Here is a 23,374-nt window from a genome sequence, read left to right as displayed (position 1 = left end):
CAGACTATATTCATTACAGTGGATCTATCAATTTTTCTCTTAAGTTTTGTGCTGTCAGATGGCTGCAAAATATTGAAGTGGCTGAAAGAGCTCTTAATTCTTACATGTATAGAAAAGTACATACTATGTGGCGGGAGTTCAAGCTTCCAAGAAAGTGCCAGGGTGCCAAAGTTTTCAAGTTGTGTCTGCAGCGATAAAGGACAAACTGTTTGCAGCAAAATGGGCTTTCTTTCAGTCAGTAGCTGCAGAAGTGGTACCATTTCTTCGTGTATTTCAAACAGACACCCCGCTTGCACCTTTTTTGTATGAATACCTCAACAAGAATATGATATCCTTAGGTAAGAGGTTTATAAAGCCAGAGTTCCAAACAGAATTTGAATCAAAATTAATCATTTCAGAGGAAAAAACGTTGACCTGGGATATGGAACAAGAGATGCCCTCCGCAAAGTGAAGAATGTCACAGAGAAAGATATATTGGTTTTTCGACAAGAGTGTAAAATTTGCTTGAAAACACGTTGTAATAAACTATTAGTTTCATCACCACTTCGTTACAAGCTGACAAAAGGGATATCATGTTTGGATCCTGGGGTGGCTCAGCATGCATCAGTTCGCGACAGAAGGCTCTGTATGGCATTGGAGGTACTAGTAACGAAGAAGTGGGTGTCTGGTGCAGGGAGAGCAGATCGTATTGATCGGCAATTCAAAAGTATTTGCTGTGCTTCAGATTTTGTTGGAAAAATGAAAGATTTTTCCAAGAAAAGTGACAGATTGAAAACATTGTGGTTGAGCCTTATTCCTAGTGATGCCGAATATGGTGATTTGAAGGCTTTTCTGAAAATAGTATTTCTCATTTCACATGGAAATTCAGCTTTAGAAAGAGGATTTTCTATAAAAAAGAGAGCATTGTAGAAAATCAATGTGAAGCATCACTTGTTGCTCAAAGACAAGTGTACGATGCAGTACTAGCAGTTGGTGGTGTAGAGTATATTGAAGTGACAAAGGTATTGATTCACACAGCTCGTAATTCTCGATCACGATATGCAGAAGCATTAGCACAGCAAAAAAAGGAAAAAGAGCTTCTGAACTTGAGGTTAATAAGAGGAAAATTTTGGAAGAAGCCCAATTACAAGCACGTATCATTGAAGAAGAGATTAGGTCTCTTCGAAAGAACTAAGAAACTTCCCGAAGGTGTGGTTTATAAAAACTCCTACTTGATTGCAGTTATTTATATTTTTGTATATTTCTTAATTTGCCCCTTATTAAAAATATTGTCTTTGTTGAAAACATTATTATGGGTACTTGCAAGAGGAAAGCACAAAGTTTGCTGTCTACACCAAGAAAAATTAGAAGTGATTCATATAGAGGTATTTATGACAATATATTTAATTATTTATAACATTATTTTATTCTCATAGAGTATGTTCATTTATATAAAAAGTGGTTCTAAAAATATTGTGATCCAAGTATTATTGAGAAAGTTATTTCATAACAGTGAAGTTTTTTGGAATTACTCTGGAAAACAGGGAAAACACAGGGAATTTCAAACCTTAAGTTCTGTAGCCATCCTGGTATAGTCGTTTGATGCCCGGGAAGAAAGATTGTGTATCTGTAAGAAAGATGGTGTAAAAACTAACATTCAAAAAAGACTTTTGCTAAGTAATCTCAAAGAATTGTACTCTGCATTTAAAGATAATAGCCCCAACATTAAAATAGGATTCTCTAAATTTGCAGAGTTACGACCAAAATATTGTGTGCTTACAGGTTCTGCTGGTACTCATTCTGTGTGTGTGTATGTAAAATGTACCAAAATGTTAAACTTGCAGCTATAAAAACTAAACTTGATTACAAAGAACTTCTGAGTAAGATGGTTTGTGATTTGAATAGTGAAAAGTGTATTACCCTACAGTGTGTGAAATGTGTCCTGGCAATGAAAAAGTTAGGGAAGTTGTCATAGAAGATATTGGAGCATTTGAAATCTGTGAAGAAGTCAAATATAAACAATGGTTATCAACCGATAGATGTCAACTTCTAGAGCTTGTAACTACACCTGAAGAATTTTGTGATAATTTATTGGAAGGTCTTAGTGACATAAAACTACATCATTACATATCAAAACAACAATCTCAGTATCTAAAATCCCTTGAAGAAAACCTTCAAGAAAATGAGTGTATTATCATGAGTGACTTCTCAGAAAACTTTACATTTGTAATGCAAGACGAGATCCCAAGTTACCATTGGGTAACTGGAAAGTGAAAGTTATTGTGTAATTAGTGATTCATTAGAACATAGCACTGTTGCCTTTTATTGTTTTCAGAGGATTATCCTGCAGCACATAAAGTCATCACACATTGGCACTGTTAAAATCTTTTACTTTTCAGATGGCTCTGCAGCACAATATAAGAATAAGAAAAACTTTATCAATCTTTGTCACCATGAAATAGACTTCGGTTTGAAGGCAGAATGGCATTTCTTTGCTACTTCTCACGGCAAAGGTCCATGTGATGGAGTGGGGGTACGGTGAAGCGGTTGATGGCTAAAGCAAGTCTTCAGCGTACACTAACTAATCACATTGCAACTCCTATAGAAATGTATAATTTTTGTAAATCACAAATCAAAGGAATCACTTTCTTTTACTGCACTGAAGACAATTTAAAAGAAGCCAACAAATTTCTTCAGCCTCGTTTTGACAATGCTATTGCAGTTGGACAAATAAGAACCTTGCACAGTTTTGTACCTGTGGATGAATTCAGTCTTAAAGTTCAAAAGACATCCATATCCACCGAATTTAAAATAGTGCCCATCAACAAAGAAATTTGTCACATTGTACCTAAGGTAAATGATTATGTTTGTTGTGTTTACAATAACAATTGGTGGCTAGGACTTGTAACAGAAATTGCTGTGTTTAACATGGATCAAGAGCTACAAATACAATTCTTCCACACACATGGCCCATGAACTTCTTACAAACTTTCATCAAGTGACACTGTGTGGAGGACGAAGGAGCACATTCTCAGAATACTCTCCCCACTGGAGCTTACAACTGCTACAGGTAGAACACACATCAGCGCAGAAATGAGTCTCTGCTTATCTCAACTTTTCGCCAAGTCTCCATAAATATTTTAAAACAGGTATTCAATATTTCATTTAATGTTATTTCTTTTAACTGAGCAATGAACATTTGAACCTTTATTTTAAACAGGTACTCAATTATTAATTTCACATACTACTTATTTGTACTGAAAAATAAACATTTCAGTAGTCGTTCATATTTCATCATATTCTAAGCTCTGTAACTTTTTTGGTACTCAAAGTATCAAAACAAACTATTTTTCCCTTAAAGTAGTATCTTAGGAGCTTTATAAATCATATTAGTTTAGATTTTTTAAGTTGGTCCCACATAAGGTTTTTTTGCCCTGAAAATCCCATTTTTTCAAAATTTTCGATTTTCAGGAATTTCTTTTACAGTGTAGGAACCTGAATATCATGATGGTTTTGCTGGCATATAGGGATGAATCACAGGAAAAAAATTCAAGTTGTTCCTCTAAGTCCTAAATTAAATTTTTAATATTTTAAATTAATGAAAATCAAAGATTTTTTGGTTAGTTTCATAAATTTACAAAGTAGTGAAGAATGCAAAAAGCATCCTATGTCAATAAGCCAAAAAAAATGTACATTCAATGAGCTTTCCAATGATATGTGTACGAGGTGTATAGCTCTTAACACAAAAAAGTTATGGCCTATCAAAAAATACCTAAAAATAATGGTGGACTCTATCAAACGTTTATATAAGTCTGATATTGTTGATTGTACTAGCTAGAATATATTTGACATTAGATACCGAAACAGAAATGAACAGATGATTTACATGGAAAAGGTTGTTAAATGAATGGTGCAATATAAAAAAATCATGAGCCTTACGGATTGGTATGGACCAAGCGGTGATACACAAATGAGCACTTTAATTTTTGAAAAATTAAAATGTAATATTTTTTCGGACAGTAATATTGGTTTCACTGCCAGTAAAGGATGGTTTGGAAAGTTTGTGTAAAGGTACGTGACTTGAGTTGAAGGTCACGCCCGGGCGGGCAATCCAACTCATGAGAAGTACATAACCACCTATCTCCCGTTACATGATGTCATATTTGTCATATAAAGTATTTGATGGTAGGCTGATAAAGATAAATGGTGTGGCATATTTATCATTGAGTGTTATTTTATGCATTTATTTTATGTAAAGAATATTTCCGTACTTATTTTGGAACACTTTAAGTAAATTAGTCTTGCAATTTATGTAGACTAATGCTTCAGAATACGCAATTTCAAATAACATGAACATTTTTAGAGACGTATTAGTCATGCTAAGTGAGGGATTTGTGTATAGAAATACTGTTTTCAAGGTAAATACAGAAACGTCTCTTAGTGTCCAAAAAATTTTCTGATTTTTATTATTAATTCACGGAAAAGCCTCGCTGTAAGAATATTACCCTACTTTTCTTGAAAAGAAAAATTATAAAATAACTAATTTTACTTTCTGATGTGTTTTCCAATCATTCTTTAAGAGAGTGTTGTGATACTTGTAGTAGTACCATGTTAAGGAGTAGTTAGGTTAGGTGGGTCAAGTATACATCTCAATACCATTAAGTAGTATGGCTGGAAAAAAATGCAGGGTAATGGTATGAGGTCATTGAGGTTGGCCAATGATAGACTTGAATGGAAGAATGAAGGGAATTTTAGTATGTAATATTGATGATATTTAAATATAGTTTTAGAAGCAAAAATAGCAGTTTTGGTATGAGTAGGAGTGAAGTACTAAAATTGTAACAGAAAATAAGTGGAATGGAATATGTTGATAAAAGGTAAGTGTTTAAATAAGTAAACAATACGTACTTAGTAGGTAGTAAAAAATTTATTGAATATGTGCAGTAATGAGTGTAGTAGTTAAGAGAGAAAGGAAAGTTTATATGTTTTTATATTGAATTAATTTAATGTTATGATGTAGGGAATGAATGTGTGTTTGTGATAGTAGAAGTGACTAGGAAAGTGCCTTTTTATTTTACAATATCAAACAAATTAAGTGGTGAAGTGTTTAACTTGTTTGATGTAATTTTAATTTGAGATGTGTTTGAAAAAATAAAACAAGTAGACTTTTCTTAACAATTTTATTTTTATACAATAAGCCTGTACCCTAATCTCGTTTCCTACATAATTTCCACCAATATTAAAACACTTATCATATTGTACAGCCAGCATTTGAATCCCATCCTCTTAGAAATCTGCCACCTGATTTAAAAACCATTGAGAATTGTGGAAACTCGTATAACAACGAATACTTAAAACATCTGTTCTCTTTCATTTTTTCATCAACTTTCTGCACCAAATATTTTGTAATGACAGACGGTCACCTACTTCCTTCCTTATCTTGATTAATTATGGATCCATCTTTAAAAACTGTAACCCATTTTGATACCATTCCATTGGACATAATGTTTTCTCCATACACTTCACTGATCTGTTGATGAATTTTAGCTGCTTTTACACCTTTAGCACAAAGAAAATGAATCAAGTGAGAATTACACAGTTGGTGGGATTCTCAATCTGCGGAGGCATTTTAAATACTCACAAACGTAAACATGGTAAAATGTTTCTGTAATGGTGCCTGTGGCTTGCCAACAGATATAGGTACACACCTGAATGACCGTAATGCCAACCACAGCGCTGCAGCAGCCAAATTTTAAAACTGTTTTTACTTAAAAATGCCCCTCGTATATACAAGAGTATTATTTATAGTAAAAAGAATAATGCCATAAACCAGGAAAAGTGTTTTTTTTAAGGGTTATTAAATGTTTCATGTAATGTAGTAGTGTTTTGTGTTAATTTTGTTTGCTGTGTTAGGGGAGGGGTGTGTTGTTTAATTTAGCAATGTCGGTGAACTATTTGCTTTATTAGGTGGGTCAATCACTAAATTTATTAGTTAATGTAAAAATGTCTTTGTGTTTTCTTAGGATAGGTTGGTTAGTGTTACACTCATTGAAGGGTCATTCCATGTCAGTTCATCCAGGGCATGTAACCCATGTTTTTTTGATTTTAATAAAAATTGGTTCAATTGTTAGGTGACAAAAGGCCACTTAAAATCCAAAATTTTAGATTTTTATCTCAAATACTTCCTGAGAAATCGAAGGTTCCTTGGTGACTATTTTTGGCCTAAAACAGGTTGTAATGACAGCATAAATTGGTCAGTATCTGTGTTCCCTTGCTTTGTATTTCACTGTAATACCAATATTTCAGAATAAGAACACTTTTCCTTATGTAAAATTCTCTAGAGAATTCAAATTTTGCCACCAAATTGCTATATCTAGGATGGTTTGTAAGGTATAACAGAATTATTAACATGACTGATGTTTCATGTATCATCTGCATCCTTTATTACAAAATAGACTGTATCTCAAAAGGCAGACCTCACAAAAAAATGAGCTTGGTACTATGTGAAAGAGGAGGAAATTTTCTATAAGATACATTAAAAAAATAGTGGCTTTCTGCTGGAGTGTTGAAAAACAAAATGAAAATGACTTTGTGATGTAAATGGGGCCCCTAACAAAAGGCAGCCAGAAGATGGAAGCAAAGAGAATTGAATATAAGGGTTGTGTATGTCCCATATTTTCCACATATTACACAAGGATTTTGTGCAAATTTCAAAGCCTCTAATTACCTTCCCTGTGTTATCTCCGTGTGTTATCTGCAGAGCCATGTAATGCGACTGTACGTATGTCATTTCTGCATGGAGTCTGCCTTCTAGCTACAAGAGAGGGGTTCTTTGATACTTGCTCTGTTCCCCTTGACATTGTTTTTTTTTTCTGCTTCCTCAGAGGCAGTTGAGAGATAGGCCTAATATCTGGGATGTCACAGCAAATGCAGTATAGTGGCCCATGAACAGAGGGGCAGAGGGGAAGAAAGCAATAAAGTTAACTGGGGTCAGAGATAAGGCGTGTGTCTACCACCATGCAGATTACACTGTGTAGGCCAGTCTTACTGTGCTGCCTGTTTATAATGTTAGTGGAAAGTCTTAGTTCATTATAAGTTGGATGAGAACTACATGACTACCAGTACTACTAAACTAGAATTCTGTTCTGTTGGGAATGATATGAATGAAGAATGCCATAAAGAGTGTTATATTAAAACAAAGGGAATCAAAAGATTGTAATCACTTTCCAAAGATATTCAAACTCTTCTTGTGCTGAGAACAGGTATTTCTAAACATAATCTACACACCATATGTTTTCATCACGAATTGTTTTATATTAAGAAGTATGAAATGTTTCAGACATCATGTTGTGATCCTATGAAAGTTCATAGTGTTCCAGTTAAGCGTTCTTTGCGCACAATCTTTTTACAGTGCTACAGAAAAGCAGCAGACAAGGGACTTAATTTAATTCCTGGTAAAAAATTATGCTTCTCATGTAGGAATAGGTTGTATAATATTCAAGAAGTAGGTGCACAGGTATCTTCAGAATCATCTGAAAGTGACGTTGCAGAGGGTTTAGAGATTCAAGCATCAAAAGAAGAAACCCGTAGCTTACTTGACAAAAGTTTGGAATATTTGCAACAGTCACCAATAAAACTGCATGCTGTACCACAACATGCAAAAGAAAAATATGGGAAACGTAAAGTACAAGAGGTATCATCAGCTGTAGTAGACAAAATATCTAAAGTATTAGATGTACAGCTTCCAGCCACATCAACTAGTGAAAGTACAGAATTACAGAGGCATGAAGTGGAACAAAAGGCTGCCGATTTGGACCGTTTGGTAACTTTAATAAAGCTAAAGCTGCCCACAATGAATAGACAAAGCAAATTACAAATTCTTATCCTTATCCCTCAATCATGGTCTAGACAGAAGGCAGCACAAGAATTTGGTGTTTCTGAGTACATGGTAAGACAAGCAAGAAAACTTACACTGGAAAAAGGAATCTGCACATTAGTTTATCCCACAGGCGGGAAGAAGTTACCTGAAGAAACTGTGCAGATCATTCAAGATTTCTATCAAGGTGAGTTTTCCAGGGAAATGCCAGGAATGAAAGATAAAGTTAGTATATCCAAAAATGTTCACAAACAGAAAAGACTTTTGCTATGCAACTTGCATGAGCTGTATTGTTTTTTTAAGGCAAAATATCCATCTCTCAAGGTAGGGTTTTCAAAGTTTTGTACGTTGCGTCCTAAATGGTGCGTTTTAGCTGGAAGTTCTGGAACCCATTCCGTCTGTGTGTGCACTATACACCAAAATGTTGAATTACTTCTTCACTATCTTGGTGTAGGTGAAAAGTATATTTCACTTATTTTGTATCTTGTATGTGACATTTTAAATCCTGCCTGTATGCTAAGACAATGTGAGCAATGTCCTTCTCCAGATACTCTAAAGCAGCATCTATATCATACTTTAGACTGTGATCCAGATGATGTGTATGTATATAAACAGTGGGTCAGTACAGACAGAACACAATAAAAAACCCTTACCTCAAGTGTAATACTTTATGGAAATTTTAGTACAAACAATGGAACTCCTCATACCCCATTCCTATACCACAAAGAAACAATCAGACTACCTCAAGCAGCTGAAAGAGAAAATAAGTGAAAGAGAAGTTATAGCTTTATTAAATTTCAGTGAAAATTTTTCCTTCGTTATCCAAAATGAAGCACAAGGATACCATTGGACCAATAGTCAATGTACAATTCATCCAGTAGTCATTTACTACAAAAATTCAGACAATGCTAATTTGAAAACAAGCAGTCATTGGTTTTTTTGTCAAATGATTTGGATCATGATGTTTCCATGGTGTATAAAACACAGTCAGAAATAGTCACATATGTTAAAAGACACCTGCCTCATGTAAAACACATACATTATTTCAGTGATGGTTGTGCTGCTCAGTACAAGAAGAATATCCTCAATTTGTGTCACCACACACAAGATTTTCAGCTCACTGCTTCTTGGTCATTCTTTGCCACTAGCCATGGCAAATCATCTTTCGATGGAATTGGGGGAACTGTTAAGCGACTGACATAAAAAGCTAGTCTTCAACGACCATTCCAAGACCAAATTACATCAGTGTCTAAGATGTTTACCTACTGCAATGAACACATAACAGGTATTATCTTTCATTACATTTACAAGAATGATGTGGATGACTTTCTTTCGACTCTACAACAACGGTATACTATGGCAAAGACAATCCCAGGCACAAGAGGGTTTCACAATGCTTCACCAATATCCCAGTATGAAATAGGAATGAAGAAAACAAGTCAGGATAATGCATATTCGTTAGTTTTCAATTTCGCTACAGCAGCTAGCAAAGACCCTGGTGGTACAATATCAAAACTGTATACTGGTTGCTATGTGTCTTGTGTGTATGACAAAAAATGGTTCCTTGGTGTTGTAAACAACATTGATAGGTCAGAAGAAGATGCTCAAGTAACCTTCATGCACCCTGCTGGTCCAAGTGCTTCCTTTTTCTGGCCTTCACCTCGAGACGATGTGTGCTGGGTTCCTTTTGCACACATACTCAGCATCTTGCAGGCACCATCAACAAGCAGCTCTGGCAGAACTTACAGTTTTTTGAAAGAAGACTTGTGCAAGTGTGATATAGAATGGCAGCTTTATCAGAAAAGCAATGCAGTTTGCTAATTGCAAAAATTGGAGGATTGTGTCTGTAGATTCTAATTCATTGGCAATAGATTTGTGTAAGTAGGGAATTTTTTTATGTGTAGATATAGCATTAGTAAGCGATTATCGAGTACATTACATGATGCCAGCAGAAAGCCACTATTTTTTTTTAATGTATCTTATAGGAAATTTCCTTCTCTTTCACCTAGTACCAAGCTCATTTTTTTGTGAGGTCTGCCTTTTGAGATACAGTCCATTTTGTAATAAAGGATGCAGATGATACATGAAACATCAGTCATGTTAATAATTCTGTTATAACTTACAAACCATTCTAGATATAGCAATTTGGCGGCAAAATTTGAATTCTCTAGAGAATTTTACATAAGGAAAAGTGTTCTTATTCTGAAATATTGGTATTACAGTGAAATACAAAGCAAGGAAACACAGATTCTGACCAATTTATGCTGTCATTACAACCTGTTTTAGGCCAAAAATGGTCACAACGAAACCTTCGATTTCTCAGGAAGTATTTGAGATTAAAATCTGAAATTTTTGTTTTTAAGTGGTCTGATGTCACCAAACAAATGAACCAATTTTTATCAAAATTAAAAAATAATGGTTACATTTTCAATTTTTGTTGGATGAACTGACATGGAATGACCCTGAAGTAACAACAACAAAATGAAAGCAAATAATTTCATCAATATTATCACGGCATTGCAATGTATTCTAGTCCCAATTATGTTACATATAACAAATACTGTGATATTGTGTCATTGGTGGGTTAGGTTTGGTTAGCTACATTAAAAATACTTTATATTCTGGTCAGAGTCGGTTGATTTAGGTAAGTGACATTTAAAATACTTAAAAATATTGTGAATGATTGTTTATGTAAACTACTGTAAAATGGTTTGTACATTTGGTTATGAATTACCAATATAAAATGTAGCTAACTTAACCTAACCAACCACCCTTAATCTTTTATAGTATGTATTTTTAATGTAGCTAATGTTCACACAATTAAAGAAGGTAAATGTTGAATACACTTTACAGCAAATTTTTTTTACAATTCCAAATGCTTCCAATTACTTCCTAATATGTTTTCTAATCATTCTGTGATATCTCATTTGTACAAGTGGTTCCCAGTTAAAACCATTTTAAGTATGTTTTGGGTAGCCATGTGTGAAAATGGTAATTTCTGGTTTGTTATTGGTTTAGAATTATATTGTAAATATACCTGTACTGTAAATATAGTCACACAAATTAGCGTTATGTTTTAATATCGTATTCAAGACTGTTCCGCAAATGATCGCCCTGATTCTGTTGTCGCTGCCCTACTGTTTTCTTGATATTAGTTTACACTAACATACGACAAGGTCCTAATGTACATTATTTATTTTGTTAATTTATTAGCAATGTTTTTGAGAATACTATTGCAACAACGCTTTAAATTGTTTACTTTCATTTTCCCAACAACACAATTTTTGAACAAGCCGTAAATGATCATGAAGGATTGTTACACGTAATATGTATTATATATTTATTTAGGACTTTGGTTTTTCACTATGATAGAGGTGGGTCGAAAAGTATCAACCTGATACTTTGTCACTGATATGCGCCTGTATCAGGAACGGCAAACGAGTACACTTGAAAAGTATCAGAGACTTTAGTATCAGTTCAGAATTCACCTGGAACAACACCACGGCCAATGAGCGCAGTACCCGATCGCAGATGACGGTCACTTGGGCGGAGCTTGTGAAAGGGGAGGGAGCAGGAACGATGAATAAGGGATAAAGAAGGGAAAGAATGTAGGGGAGGAAGCGCAGGGGAAGGCGTTGAAGCCTTGAAGGAGAGGCGCAAAACGATATTGTTACAAGCAGGGCTGCCACTCATGGGTTTTTCCACCCAGATCTGGGTTTTTCCAATGGTGTTTGGGTTTCTGGGTTTTTAAATAATGAATTCCAACAATTCTAGGTTTTTTATAACTTTAATTATTTTTATACCTAAAACAATAATAAAGGTAGTAGCTACTGTATCTGTTGCAATATCTGTTTGATAAATGCAAACAAGTCTATGTGTTTCACACACAAAAATACATATAAACACAAAACTAGTTTTCAAGAAGCTAAGTCGAATATTAAATTAGACACATTCTTCAAAGAGGCTTGCAGAACACAAAACCAATGCAACAATTAACCTTCAAACCAATCTTGTAGAATCAGACTCTGAATAAAGACTAACGTACATGATGCAGTTTTATAAAAACAATTACCGGTTTAAAGAATGCAGTGATGGTGTTTGTTTTGTCATGTATATATTTGTAGGTTTTTTTATGATATGTGCTGGTCCAAGAATTACTTATACAGACATTTTGCTGCAGTGTAATTTTCTTGTATTGGTTGTATCTAACCGTTTTCAGTCTTGTAAGGTAATTAATTGTTTTATATTAAAACCAGTTATGTTTATATTTTTGAATTAGTACGCAAACATTTTCAACTATAGCATTTTAGACGCATCTGGGTTTTTTACCCATGTGTCTGGGTATTTTTGTAGGTCATCTAGGTTTTTCATGAATATCAGAGTGGCAGCCCTGGTTACAAGTCATTTTGTTTATTGTCCTACTTCAAAGTACGCTCAGTGAGCAGTGCGTGCACCGTCTCGTTCAATAATAAAACTAATGAAATTTTAATATTAAAAAGTACATTAATACAAGATATAATATTTATATTTGTGCACCTAACAGCTATGAAAATGCAAATAAATTCTCAGTTGACACTAATAACAGATGTAATCAACATATGGACTTTCTTTTTTCGAAAACAATTAGTAACTAGTGTTTTTATACATTAATAATTCATGATTTTATCAAAAATAAAAAATAAAAAAACAGATAGGTACATTAGTGAGCATACTATATCAATGTATACGTTTCAAATGTTTCTTCAGATTAGTCGATGATTTATAACTCGGTTTTTGTTTACACAAATTACAATTAGCAAACTCATTATTTTCCGTGAAAAAATTCCACACAAATGAAGTCTTTTTCGTGCACTTATCCATTCCTTATTTCACTATAAAGATACTAACTACAAAGCATGACAGCCCGCAACATGGTGATACACGGCCAGGACGAACTGCAGTGAATGTTGAACTGATTGATACTGGTTGTATCAGGCGGGCATGAGAGTATCAGAGGTAGAGAATTACCAGGCGTGATAAATAATGTATCAGATTCTCCTTCCGGTCGCACGGTCTGCGTACGCGGAGCTTTGTTGCCTCCTGGGACCGTCTGATACAGAAGTATCAGAGACTTGTAACATGGTACAATGCTGTATCAGTATCAGGTTGGAACAGATACTGAAAATTGCTGTAACAACCCACCTCTACACTATGAACATTATTTTTGAATGCTTATGTTTATTTTTGTCTTGCTTAGTAATCATTTCTTTCCATCATCCGTTGTGTCTGTCAGTATGACGTAATCGCAACAAAGCGGCTGTTTGAACAATTATAATCGAGGAGTCTTGATGTAAGTTTTTGGACATATGCCATTGCTAAGAACTTTTTCTGTTGAAGAAAACTAAAAAATAAAATAAATAAATAAATAAAAATACCCAAAAAATACAAAAAAAAAAAACACAAATTAAGCAAAAAAATTGCTGTTGTCAACAAGGATATAAACACCACAAAATATTCCGTAACAGGAATATGGTCTTCAAACAAAGAAAAACAAAGAAAAATGTACTAAGAGAACGAAAAAAAACCCACACAAATGATGATGACACAGAAATATTGAACCCAAAACAAATTCAGCACAACGGTTGAAATGAAACAAAAACACGACAAAACGAAAAGACGAAACAACCACAATAGTATTGTCGTGTTTTTGTTTCGTTTCAAACGAAAAGACGAAACAACCACAATAGTATTGTCGTGTTTTTGTTTCGTTTCAACCGTTGTGCTGAATTTGTTTTGGGTTCAATATTTCTGTGTCATCATTTGTGGGTTTATTTTATTTTTATTTTTTTTTTTCGTTCTCTTAGTACATTTTTCTTTGTTTTTCTTTGTTTGAAGACCATATTCCTGTTACGGAATATTTTGTGGTGTTTATATCCTTGTTGACAACAGCAATTTTTTGCTTAATTTGTGTTTTTTTGTCTTTTTTGGGTATTTTTATTTATTTCTTTATTTTTATTTTTTATTTTTCTTCAACAGAAAAAGTTCTTAGCAATGGCGTATGTCCAAAAACTTACATCAAGTCATGCACTCCCATTCCACAAATCTTTCAAAGATAATATAATCGAGGAGTGTTCCAACGGGCCTGGCTGGACCAAGAGTCTGTGCTCCAGCTCCAGGATATCCGACAAAAGTATATGTTTTAACACTGCATCAAGTATTAATTTGTGTTAATTAACCTTAAGACCCAGTGAGTCGGATAAGCATTAGATTATGCCGGATAAACAATGTTTTTTTTTTTTTTTTTTTTAAATAGTAGAAATACTGTGGTGGAATTTTATGTGTTTCAAAGTAATGCAAAATTGTTATTAAGAAATGAATTTGTACCAGGGTTAGTAAAAATCAGTTAAAAAAATCCTGGTTTTTTGTTTTAAACCAGGTTTTTTATTTCATTAATTAGTTTGGTCTCAACATGTTCAAATGAAAGCCATACAACATCCCACTTTCTGCCACTCATGTAGAACCAGAAAAGTTATAATATCAAAGAACTAAAGTCCAGCAGATCTGCACATCTGATTGGTACTTAACCACAGAAAGGGTATTTCCCCACAGAAGGAGGATTCTCCATAGAATGGGTGTCTCCCACAGAAAGGGAATTTACAGTACAGTCAAGGATTTACCACAAAATAGGAATTTTTTTAAAAATAATAAAAAAAAATGTATTTCCTCTTTTTTTTTATACTTTTGACTACAAGTTACTGATTAATTTAATTTTAGAGGAGTCTTTAGCTGGATATAATTTGCAACTTATTCAGATTATTTAAATGTTAAGATCTTGATTAGTATATAATTATTAGTTCCCATAAATCACGAGAAACATTAATAAACAAACTATTGTTATTAGAGTGGAAATAGACCTTTCATTAAAATTTATTAAGATATTGTATATAAAAAATCATTAAAAAAAATTACTTGATATAAACCATTGTGGTTTAAATCAGCTAACCCTGATCTCTGCCTACCCATGTCATCCACGTTAGTTAACACCAGGTAATTTACAACCAAAAAATATTGGTATTATGTTGATTTAAAGTCTTTGAATTTGAATGACACTATTTTTAATAAAAACTATAGGTACAGTTTTAAGTGTAAAAAGTGGCTATCTAGTACTTATCTCCACCAGAGGTCTTAGTAGCAAATTCTCGTGTTACTATCTGAGCTAAGTCAAGTAATTAACTTTGCAATAATTATGAACTGACTGAAATTTAATTTAAATATAATTATGAAAAAATTGCACCCTGATAAACACTTTTTAGTAAATCCTGTGATCGTATACTAAGTAGGCTACATTGTTCAGTTGACTTTTGTTTTGATATATATTTTATTATCTCTGTCCACTGTAAATTTCCTGATATTTTAGTAGCAGCTGTTTTAATTTAAGTGTGTGTGAATCATTAAAATTTGACAAAATATTTGATCCTATATTATTTATTTTTTGTAGTCATTTAGTGTGTCATTGTTTATTGTGCATTTTTGAATGTCTGATATTTTGTGCCTACAGTGCTTGTTTTTGTTTGTTATTTTTAGGAATAAACATGTATTCCGTGTCTAACTTTGCCATATATACAGTAAGTCCTCGGTTTACGTCGGGGTTACGTTCCTGAAAACCGCGACGTAAATAGAAACGACGCAAAATGAGCCATGTTTCATGCCACCGGCTGGCCACGGCCCAAGGTCGGCCGGAAGCGCTGGCATACAGACGTGACAACGGGCAATTTTATCAGCAAATGACAACCGACAGCGTGGGAAACAAGTCCAACTAGTACTTCTCAGCTTTATAGAATGGTTATTTAACCAGCTGCTTTATTACCTTTATTGATTGAAATATAAAAACAGATATATAGTAACTTACATACTGTACGTAATATAAACGCATAATGCATTCAAAGTGTAAGGATACAAAGTGGTTTAGCGCTACACAGATTTTACTTTGAGTCATTCGCGGGAGAAAACAACTGTTTTCTTTTGGAGGCTGGTAAGAACAAAGTCAAAAGAAATGCATACATACAATAAAAGTACTATAAGTATGACAAACATTGAGAGCCCTTGATTAAAAATAATCACATGAAGTAATAAACACCTAAAAGAGGTTATACAATAGCGCGGCGCAATTCTTACAATTTACGTACAGGAATAATTTATGGAAATTTATGGAACAATTGTGCTGGTTCTGTGTTTCAATCCATACGGCAAGCATCTTCTCCATTTTCTCCATAGCGCTATTACATGTATAACTCATCTTTGTAGCACTGACAGATGACATGTTCATTAAACTACTCTTAATTTTGTCCGCGTTTGATCGAATTGTACGAACTGTGGTAGGTGGCAGACCTAACACTTTACTAATCTCAACAGCCCTCTCGCCCGAATCGAAACGTCTCAAAACTTCCATTTTCGTGGCTAATGAATTATTTTTTGAAATTACGTTTGAAGATAAATTTAGTCATTTGGAAGACATCTTATGAAGAAAAAATCATAAATTGCAGTGAGCTGATACTGTGGGCCTACTACAAACGCATTTAATCACGTTAAAGTTAACAACGGCACGTTTAAAACTCCGGCCAACTCAATGATATCATAGCGACTGAAGTGCCAAGGAGTTGGACGAAAAGGGGTAGGAGAAAATGCTGTGTCGTTGCGGGAAGTAGATAACACTTCTACGTGCGAGATACGTGGGTGACCGAGCGGACGGGCTGGTAGTATTGCATCACCGCGCGGAGAGCAGCGGAGAGCAGGAAGCGTCCCTCATGATGTATGATAAGATAAGGCGGTGAACGTGTAGCTTACGTTACATAGCATTAATTAACTACCGAAGGAAACAAAGAAATATAAACGAATTATATACGGTGTTTTGGTTAAAATAAAGATTTACGGTCATTGTAAACGACGTTATTGTGAATCGGCGACAACTTAAATTGAAACATGAGTACTCAAACATTAGCGACGTTAATCCGAAACGACGTAAATCGGTACGACGTAAATAGAGGACTTACTGTATTGTGTTTCTAATTGCATTATTTAACTTGCATACTATCTGACATTGAACATCCCAAGGTGTCAGGCAGGCAGCACTTCGGGTACATGTACACAGTATGTACAGAGATGCTAGCTGCAACTTGATCCTGCGATCTCCAGAGATCCTTAGGAATATAGCGTAGCCAAGACTTTTTTAAAAAATACAGGGACAATAATGTCAGTCAATTACATTCGTGGCCAATACTGTTTTCTACCCTGATTTGTTTTCTATTTCAAGTAGTTATTTTTAAATATTCTTGAATATTCCCTTGAAATGGGAAACAGATTAGGGTAGAAAACAGTATGCTTTGGCTGTAACATACTAACATTAAAGTCCCTGTGTTTTTGAAAACAGTGCCAGCTACGCTACATCCCTAAGGATCTCGAGAGAACCACAGGATTAAGTTGCAGCTAATATCAAGAAAATATTAGGGTGAAAAAACAAAATCAGCGCAATCTTTTGTGGAAAACAGTCTTGGCTACACTATTAAAGCACAACACAAATTTACGTCACAGGTACTTACAAAAATTTTACACCAACCGTTAACCTGAGAATACAACTTATCACATGTGGCTACCCTAACCTAACCTTTACTTAAAAAGGATTACTGGTGAACCACTTGTTCAAATGCAATGAGCTCTTTACACAATGATTAGAAAACATGTTAGGAAGTAATTAAATACATTTTGCAATTTTTGTAAAAAGATTTTGCAGAAAAGTAGTAGTATTCAATCTTTTATATTTAAAAGTACAGTAGAATCTTGATTATCCTTGACCCGATTAATGGGGCATTCGGTTAAACATGTTCACAATTAAAAATTAAACATAATTTGGGGAGGGGGGGGGGAAACGAAGCCCACGAAATGTAAATTATTAAGGAAGGTGACAAGAAAGGAGTAAAACTATAAAGTATGTATTAAAAGTAGAAACAGACGGACAGAAAAACGGACTAGAATTGCCAGTGTATAAATTACTTACGAAATTTTGCTGTATTTGTAACAACCCAGATTACAGCCTTCCCCATGCAATCCAGTAATAATAATTTGTTATAAATTTTTTGTCATATTTCAGGTTAGATGTAAAGTTTTTTCTTTTAGATGTTATTGTGAACGTAATTCACCGGGTTTATTGTTTTTATTTTTATAATTCATAAGTTAATTTTTCTAGTTTTTTGCTGGCTTGTTTGTGTGGAAAGGCATGCTGGCGTGATTCTCCTTCATTATTTCCACGACTGAGGCTTTGTTTCACACGCTAGGCGTTTGAGTCACTGTCACGGGAGTGTGTGAGAGAGAGAAAATTGCTATGTCGTGGGAACAGATGTAAGAATTTCGTGGAAGTTTCTGTTGCCATGCGCCGTGATTGGCTGAAAATTACGTCAGTGAGCCGCACAAAGGGAAGTAGGGCTGTATGGTTAGTCATTGTCATAGCATCGTGCTGAGCGGTCATTGTTCGAGCACCGGGCCGTGAGGCCATGGTCGAGCGATGGCTCCGTGTTTTCTCCTTTCTGGATGTACAGTTTTATGTTTTTTGTGTTCTGTTGTGCATGATGTATTGTTAATTTTACACGAATAAAAAAAAAAACAGGTAATACATCAAACATTGCGTATAATTTACTACCTGACCTGCTACCAACCTGTATGTTCACTCATCACCTAATTTTGAGCTAGCCGGAAGTGGTGAGTTGTGATATATTGTACCTATAACCTATTGAATTTGATTATCCTTGATTTTCGCTTATCCGTATCCATGCTGACCTTCCTCTCCACTCCCTCCATTAATCAGGTTGTACTGTATATCTAATGTAGGTAAGGTAACATATTAACATTAATAACCTATCAACCATTCACACAATTTTATAATATTTTAATGTTGCTAACCTAGCCAAACATTCATATGATTTTATGCTGTTTTCAATGTACCTAACCTAACATAACCACTTTCTAAAATGTTAATTACTGGGAAACTACTTGAAGTATCACAACTCCCTCTTACAATGAAAGGGCACGACTTTGAAAATTCACTTGGGTATGAGACTTGTGGTTTTAGTAGTACAACTTTAAGGTGTTCACCCCTTAAAATAATAAAGCGCACTGCCCAGCACAATTCCGAGAAAAATGCCTTTAAAAATTATGAACAGAAAATATACTAGTGAAGTTTCACAACACAGCAGCCTGGGAGGTAACATACTTGCAGGCCACCCAGACGCTCTGGTTTCAGTTCTCGCTGAGTTACTTTTTTTAATAATTAAAAAAATTAAATAGATCTGGTAACAAATATTATTAATTTAAATATAAGTAATTTTTTTAATTATTAGTTTTAATTTATTAGATATTACTTAATATTTTATTCACAGTAATAATTCAATCATTCAACTAAAATAATAATGGGTCCAATATAATCCCATACATAGTTACGCATATCACAGATCACTGCCTGCCTGCAGAATGCCAGTGTGCGGCGGGAAGTCGTCCACCAGGAGTCTGAGGCCGGCAATGTGCGGCAGCCGCACTTGCCGTTTTTCACACAGCAACACTTTCATATTTTTTATATCTTTTAAAAAGTGCATTTGAATTTTTCACCAAAAGTGAAAGAAGAGGTTTTTTTAAATTTAATTTGTGAGATTTTAATCATTCTTTTACTTTTCTAATTGAATAATTAACTTCGCAATTTAATAAATATTCAGTTTATCGCTGAAAATCAATTTTTGTTACGAGAGTATGCTGTTATAATTTATTAAAGATTATTGAATGAAACAATTCATATGTAATGTAGTTTTTCAGGAAGTTCTTCATTGAAAGAAATTTTTTCTCAAATACTTTATTATTTTATATATATATATATATAAATATACTAGCTGCCCGACCCGGCTTCGCACGGTTGTATTTATGGGGGGGGAAAATGAGACCAAATCTCCTATTTACAGTTATAATAAATGAAATAAAATGAAAATTAATTAATTTTGACAAAAACTTAATACAATGCTTTGTAATGTACCGAAGAAAAAACTAATAGCACCGATGGTTTCCCGACTCTCGAGCACGCAACGTTGTCATGGAAACGAAGTACCCACTGTTTCCCGGGCTTAAACACCAATCAACATTGATAATCAGTTTATTATTAATTATAAATTATTAAGACTATTAATCGAAATAAAAACTACCATATCTCTCAAGTTGGAAACAATTACACATAAATGCCAATTTTCATCGAAATCGGTTGACTTGGTAAAGAGTTCACTGGACCTTTTTAGAAATCAGATGTAGTTAGTAATTGTCTTCTTAATTTGAATAATTGGTGGTCTGTATTTAATGAGTGATGAGGACTACACTAACAATGAAATAGCCGTTGCCATAGAGACGAATGAAGCATCAACAAAGCAACAGCCATGGTGATTTCCTACCAAAAACTGGAAATAAAAAAAAAAAATTAGGGGTGGACTACCCCTAACATTTAGGGGGATGAAAAATAGATTATGGCCGATTCTCATAGATACCGGATAAGCACAAAAAAATTTCATCAAAATCGGTCAAGCCGTTTCGGAGGAGTATGGCAACGAAAACTGTGACACGAGAATTTTATATATAAGATAAATAATTTATAAATATTAAATTACTTGTTGCATTCATCATTTTTCAATGGCGCATTAGGCACAACTAACTATGTAGTAATAATAATAACTATTATATTGTTTGTAACAATTAGACAAAAATTTGTTTCTTATTAAAAAAAACTATTGATATATTTAGTTTTACTAACAAGATTCTGGATGAGAATTATCATAAAAAAACATTTAAACCAAATATTATTTGGTATCTCTTGCACAATTAATATAATATGATTGTTTACATGAACAATGTTGTTGAAGTTTATCTTTTGGAAAACATACTTCATTCATTCAAGAATAAACTGAAACGTTTGTTGAGAATTTGCAGAGAAATAAAAATGATCAAACTGCAGAAAAAGTATTTACATACAATAGTGAGGTATGCAAAAAAAAGTTACACCATTATCCTTTTCAATAGAAACTGATAGAAACAGGTCAGGTAAAGCAGATTTCAACCAAATATTTTGTAACTGTTTAGTTTGATTATATTTAAACATTTAATTACATTTTAATGACGAGTCATTAAAATGTTTATTTATAAATATTATTTTTCTCATTATAATTTTATATTTAAAAGATTCAATAATTGCTGTAATTTAAATATCAAATATAAATAAAATGATTCATATTTAAATTAATAATATTAGTAAACTGTAAATTTATTAAAAATTTATTTTACATTATATTGAATAAATGACAGCCAGAGCATCTGGATGGCAAGCAAGTACGTTACTACCCAGGCCACTGAGCCGTTGACTAAAATGAAACGTAACTATTATATAAACTACGCTTAAATTTTCAAAGGCTTTTTTTCTCAGCATCGGCTGGCCAGTGCGTTTTTATTATTTTAAGAGGTGAACAACCTAAATGTATGCTACTAATACACTGAGTTTCATCCCTCTCATTCTTAGATAATGATTTGACAAGCAAAAAAAAAAAAAAAAGCATTTTGTAATATTTATGTTTTGTTTGTAATTTAGCTTTCCTTCAGAATTACAGCATTATATACTTAATCAAAATTAAAATCTTGACTTAAGGTAATAACCTTTTCACTTAAGTTATTTTGTTAATGTGTTATGTGAAGCTCAATCGTAAAAAAAAGTATTAAAAGGATATTTTTGGGTTATTCTCAAAATGATGATTGTTTGGTGATTTCCTAGAGTACTTTGTTATTATTAATGAGCCTTAACCATTCCCTAAAACTATATTTTGAAATTATTCACTCTTTTGTGGGGAGGGCAATAAAGACCAAGGGAATTACCATTTCCTAGTGTAGGCACTCTTCTGAAAAAAAAATTTCAAAAAAATTTTTTAATTTATTTATTGTAACATGACTTACTACAGTTGAAGGAAAAAACCTTATTTGATAGGACAACATACATAAACACCATATACTAACAAAACAATAAAACAGGACAAATGACAAACAAGGACAGCACCAACCAGAGATCAAAACCAACTATGATAAAATGATAAATATAAACAATTATGACTATTCAATATTAATACCAAAAAAGGAAATAATATTAAAAAGAATGAGTGAATATATGCAAGATTATTAATAAAGCAAGATAATTACAAAGTTTATAAAATGCTATAAATCTAAAGTACTGTAAGGTTAGATGAATATGATAGTAAAAACATCAGTAATATAATATATGAATATAATGCTTATTCAGTTAATTTCCCAGGTTTTCAAAGTTGTTAAATTTAGGAAAAAAAAAAGTGTTTTATATCTATAAGTTTCAATATTTTATATTTAATTAATTAAATTTTATCTCTAGCAGATGAATTCATAGAATTCTAAATCACTGAACCATGATATTATAATCTTTATCTGATTAATGAAAAGTAAAGAGTGAGGCATGCTGCATGCCTCTGTCTCTCATTAAGTTGTATTTAATTTATTTGTTACCCTTTATATATTTGTTATTTACAATTCTTTTGGTTTAATTAATGTATTTAATTTGGAGCGGAGCTTTTTTTTTGTGTCTTGAGTCTACGAATAAATTTTGCCACTCTGCTGTCAGCATACCGAAACTATGGGCCTTGGTGAGTGTTTTGTTTCGCCACTCCATAGCACCACCGGCGTGTAGAGCCTGAATTGTTGCTACGGTGCTCGCCACGAGACCTCGGGCTGTTAACTTCTATTACTGTGGCCAAGCTGTTAACATCATGAGCGATCGCGCTTACGACTTAGAGGACTTCAGCGTCGCTACATTATAACAAGTAAGCAATGTCATCATGCGTTTACATTCCCAGGAATCGGGCTGTGTTTGGTGTTGAAACGAACTTAAAATTATTACACGCATCGGCTGTGGTGGTTAACATTTTGTTGGCCAGCTCGCTTCAGATAGCTGTGATTTGAACCTGTCGTTATAAGCTGCTGCAATTACAGCACAATTAATGCTGTAGATGGTGCCTCACTTTGTGGATTGATCCATTTGGATTTTTGATGGGGCTACTTTTGAACTAGTTTTCGTTTCGACTGCCATTTTAAGAGCTTGGGAAGCCATCAAAAACACTTTGTCTTTTCTAAAAATGTTACTTGGCTATGGTTGGACACAAATCTCTTTGCACATCAGCAAGTATTGTTTTGGGCTTAGCTGTGACTGGGACTCTGAAGTTTTGCAAGCTATAGCAGTCAATATAGTTTGCCTTAAGGTAGCTACGTTCGCTAATACCTAGCCTCAGCGAACATTCTAAGAACATGAAATTGACTTTGGGACTGGCAAAGAAGTTTGGGTTGCGTAATAGTTGTTCTGTGATGGAGTTATACATGAGTTTGGAGGCGTTCGCTCAGTTTCCAAAATGACATATCAGCGTGCTAAATGAATGTTAGTGTGTTTTTGATGCACGCTAA

The 23,374-nt window shown here is 33.8% G+C and overlaps 1 protein-coding gene across 8 annotated transcripts in view; it reads left to right on the top strand.

Annotated features, from left to right (window-relative positions):
* Window positions 1-23,374, top strand: part of LOC134527180 (uncharacterized) — an 81,889-nt gene that overhangs the window by 30,090 nt on the left and 28,425 nt on the right. Inside the window, exon 2 of one of the 8 annotated variants that reach the window (XM_063359595.1) lies at window positions 22,592-22,740. The exons of the other annotated variants lie outside the window; for them this stretch is intronic. The gene's annotated coding sequence lies outside the window, so the exon portion shown is untranslated. The remainder of the gene's footprint in view (window positions 1-22,591; window positions 22,741-23,374) is intronic. 8 annotated transcript variants of the gene reach the window in all.

Source organism: Bacillus rossius, chromosome 1 (genome assembly GCF_032445375.1).
Source record: "Bacillus rossius redtenbacheri isolate Brsri chromosome 1, Brsri_v3, whole genome shotgun sequence".
In the NCBI taxonomy this organism is placed as follows: Eukaryota; Metazoa; Arthropoda; class Insecta; order Phasmatodea; family Bacillidae; genus Bacillus; species Bacillus rossius.
The sequence above is the reverse complement of the archived record's forward strand: the minus strand, read 5'-3'. Positions and strand labels throughout refer to the sequence as shown.